The 4,488-nt window shown below is 57.1% G+C and overlaps 1 pseudogene; it reads right to left on the bottom strand.

Moving 5' to 3' along the window:
• Nucleotides 1-615: 615 nt before the first annotated feature.
• On the bottom strand, nt 616-734 carry LOC137656908 (5S ribosomal RNA; annotated as a pseudogene).
• Nucleotides 735-4,488: the final 3,754 nt, after the last annotated feature.

Raw genomic sequence — 4,488 nt, 5'->3', positions numbered from 1 at the left:
GCCCGGAATGAGCGAGCCGATAGTGGTATTGAGAGGATCTCAAATCATCTCAGTATCTCTACTGCAAGATGCAAAGGTATGAAAATGCGTCCCTTAATGGTTGGAACACGCCAGTACCATGAAGTCGTCGCGCACGGAGCGACTCGGCAGGAGCTGTAGGATCTGTAGAGGGGCCAGACTACGGCCCCTAAGCCTGCCTGAATGATGGAAAGCTATCCTTCAGGTCCTGACCATAGGCCTGAACCGGAACATGCACCCCCCCCCCCTTTTCTTTGACGAGTCCGAGAACAGCATAAAAAATGTGGGGAAAGGACGAGAATATCCACTCCCATCAAGAGGTTCCATAGGTCAACACCCATTGCAGGTCTAAACGTTCCGCTGGTCCCATAGGGGCCAGAAAGTCCGGTTAATCGTTGCTTTAAAACCACCGGAACTTCGGCCGCCCCACAGGGAACTTATCCTGAGGCTACCGTTCGGGACTTTAGACGGGTCATTGAGGAAAAGAGACCTAGGAAACGTTCCAAGGTAGGGCTGAAAGCTCTGCTTAACTGAGAACAGGTACTGCGACTCTCCTCAGCCTTGCCACAGTCAACTGAAGGGAAGGCTCGGAGGAGGCGGCAACAGCATCTGGCGTCCCCAGGCGGTCACCCATCCAAGTACCGACCAGACCCGACGTTGCTTAACCTCGCTGGACGGACGAGAAGCGGGGTTTCCAACGTGGTAAGGCCGTTGACTCAATATCATGGCTAGATACTCCAGATGTTGAGGCAGAAGTAGAGAAGGCTCCTAGCAAATTACCATGATCCCTCACTCATGGTAAGGATCCGGAAGCTTGTCCCGGCGTTGAAGAAGGTCGAACCCGAGCCTACCGGAATTGATCAGACCTCCAAAAGGCGAAGGAGGCGGAAGCCTGCTCCTGAGCGGCCATGAGGAAAGCAGGGAGAGTTCTCTGGGGAAAGACCTGCGATGCCACGGCGGGATCGCCACACCGCATCTTAAGCAGGAACACCTGTAGTCTAGGCTGAATTCCAAGAGCTTCCTGGAAGATGGATGGAATGGAAACAAAGTACCCGTCCTTCCGATCCAGGGCCTAAGGAGTCCTGTCCCCTCGTTACCAGTCTGATCGATTCTGCTGTTCCACGCTGGACGAAGTTTGTTCGACAAACTTGATCAGAGCTGAGAGGTCGACTACGGAATTCCCGTCTCAAGTGCTTTCCTACGAGAAAGGATCAACTGAAGAAGCCGGGGGGTGAAGCCGTCGACGATCCTATGGAGGACCTTCTCCTAAGGCATGGATCATTCTGCCCAAACGGGCAAAACTCTTGCCGACCCCATGGCATAGAGGTTCAGTGACACTGAATTCACTGACAGAGACGGCAGGCGCGATATCCTTTGCTGATCACGGAGATCGTGCAGGAATCGGCATCGGGGAGCTGTTATCCGGAAGAGTAACCTTAGGCATCCTCCCAGCGTGAGACCTGCAAGGGGGGGTTGCCAATCCTAGAGTTCGTGAACTCTGCCGCTCCCACTAGGATTATGCCCCCCCGGGAGAGCCTTCCTGACAAGAGAGGACTGCTATTGGACACCTTGTCTTAGTTGCCAAAGCCGGTCCGATAACTTAGGCCGACGAGGCTGAAAGAAAGAGGCGCTGGAGGCCTACAGGGTCTGGAAGAAAGCGCCTTGGAGGAGTGAAAACGGAAGTCGACTTCCTCCGCACAACCGCTGTCTATGTCTCTGTCCTTGGGCACAAACAAGCTCTTCCAAAGGATGGAAGGGTGTCTGAGTTTGTCGACATCCACGGATGAGACACCCGAGAGGAAGCCCTCGGTCATTGCGTCCAGATGGTCCATCATCGAGTTTGCCCGCAAGTTCGAAACTTGGCGACGAAACGCCAAGGTGCTTGAGCCCGAGAGGAGAAAAGTACCCATGATCTTCCTGGAGCTTCCTTGTACAAAACCTCGGGTCGCAACAGAGGAGGGAAAGGACCTGGTGAGCCCCTTTCACGAGATGGAGAAGAGGAAGGGGTAAACCAGTCACCCCTTGGCCGACGGGGAAATCTCGAGCGGAAAGCTCCCTGGCAAAACCCTTCCAGGGAATGACGGGGAAGGGCTAACCCAGGTTCTGGAAAGAAGAATGTTGCTCAAACCTCCCTGAAGATTCTTCCTGCTCTTGCATGTGCCATGCTCTGCGTTTACGGGTTAAGGCCGTGTTCTGGAATTACGCTCCAGAAGACTCGCCAGGCTGGCCATGTTGCGAAACCCCAACGGGAATCGCGGACGCAATCGCCTGGCGCTCGCGCGATGGTAAATCAATGGTTTGCGCATGGCCGAACGTGGAAGTGCCCATGCGCGGGCACGCAGGAACGCAAACGAAAGTGCGCGAAGGAGCGCAGAAGGAGGGCGAGAGCTGGTGGTCGGCGAGCGATGACCCGTAGGCGAGCGATGACCCATAGGCGAGCAATGGATACTGCAGGAATCAAGCCGACGTTCGCGCGATGGAACACCGTCGGTTCGAGCGACGGAACACCGTCGGTCCGCGCGACGGAACACCGTCGGTCCGCGTGACGGAACACCGTCGGACCGCGCGACGGAACACCGTCGGTCCGTGCGATGGAATACTGATGGTTCGCGCGCGGGCGAACATTGGAGAGCATGTGCGCGGATGCGCAAGAGCATAGGAGCGCGGGCACGTGGGCGTGTGGACGCGCGGGCACGTGGGCGCGTGGACGCGCAGGCACGTGGGCATGTGGACGCGCAGGCACGTGGGTGAGCGCAGGCGGTCGGGAGACCGATGGCGCGTAGGCGGGCGATGGTGCGTCGACGAGCGATGGCGCGTCGACGAGCGATGGCGCGTTCTGGCGAGCAATGGCCCGTAGGCGAGTGAAGGCCCGTAGGCGAGTGAAGGCGCGTTGGCAAGCGATTGCGCGTCGGCAAGCGATGGCGCGTCGGCAAGCGACGGCGCGTTGGCGAGCGGTGGTGCGTTAACAAAAGCTAGTGCGCAGGCGAAGAATCGCGCGGGCGCGTAGGCGATCGCTAACGCGAGAGAGACTAGTGATGGTTAGCCCGCATAGCGCTAACAGAAGGCGCGCAGGTGCATCAGGAAGGTGAGCGCTGAAGCAAGCTGTTAATCAGGCGATCCTAGACGGTCAGAAAAAAACCGTTGGCGCCCATTGGTGCGTGGCAGAAAAGGGCGTGCAGATGTGCGCTGGCAATTGAAGAAAGCTGGCGCACAGAGGGACAGAAGTAAAGGTGAGCGCTGGCGAGCAGGAGGAAGATCTACGGCAAGACTCAGCTACCGGAGATCGTGGTCCACAGCAGGCGAGCGCTAGATCGCTACTGATGGTGTCCAGGGGAATTGACACGCGTGGCAGATCGATGGCGATCGTTGACGCGTAGGAGATCGCTGACGAGCAGACGAACGTTGACGCGTCTGTGGTCGCTGGCGAGCTGGTGATCGCTGGCGAGCAGAAGGCAACGCGTGGAAGCCTGTGCATAGAAGAAGAGTCCTTGTCCAAGACCTGAACCGAAGTTCTAGATCGCGAGGGAGAACGTGGGCGCATAGGGCGCGTGACAGGAACCAACAGGAACAGCAGAAATGAACATAAGGAGAGCGCTGACAAACAGGAGAGCGCTGGCGAACAGGAGAGCGCTGGCGAACAGGAGAGCGCTAGCGATCAGGAAAGCGCTGATGAGCAGGAGAGCGCCTGTGCGCTAACACTGAGCAGGAGAGAACACTGCAGAAGGGCGAGCAGGGGAACCCTGACACGCAAGGGAAAAACCCCCGTGGGAGGCAACCCTTTGCCCCGAAGGGATCGTTGTCCGTCGGGAGACGGATGTCCGTCGGAGGACCGTTGTCTGTCCGTCGGGAGACTGATGTCCGTCGGAGGACCATTGTCTGTCCGTCGGGAGACTGATGTCCGTCGGGAGACTGATGTCTGTCGGAAGACCGTTGTCCGTCGGGAAGACCGTTGCCCGTCGGAAGACGAGGTCAGACTGCTGTCCATCTGCACCAGGGGCGGAAGATCAAGAAGAAGGAGTTGTAGGCAGCATACGGAGATTCAGAAAGGCACCTCTTAGCACCCTTATAGGGAGATGGGAGGCCCTTACGACGTAGCGGACGGTGAGCCTTACGGCGAAGGCGGCCAACAGCAACAACAGCAGAAGAGTCCTCCGAAGAGGAGTCTCTATGAGTGTACTCTCTCGCGAACGAAAGAGGAACACATCGTAGAAGAGACGGGTCAGCCAGTGACCTAAAAGGAGCAATCCTCTGAAGAGGGGCTCCTGCAGTTGCCCAGCCCCTTGAGCGTAACTGCAGGTGCAACCGCTCAGCACCAAGAGCATAGTCACACGAGAGAAAAAAAAAAAAAAAAAAAAAAAAGGCAAGAGAAGAACCCCCAAAAGGAGAAAAACTCAAGCCTGGACAGGAAAAACTTCCCTCGGAAGGAAAGTTACCCACCCAAGGAGGCGAGCCTCCTGAGTGTTCTAAAAT

Source organism: Palaemon carinicauda, chromosome 17, assembly GCF_036898095.1.
Source record: "Palaemon carinicauda isolate YSFRI2023 chromosome 17, ASM3689809v2, whole genome shotgun sequence".
Taxonomy (NCBI): Eukaryota; Metazoa; Arthropoda; class Malacostraca; order Decapoda; family Palaemonidae; genus Palaemon; species Palaemon carinicauda.
Note: the sequence above shows the minus strand (reverse complement) of the source record. Positions and strands in the feature narration are given on the sequence as shown.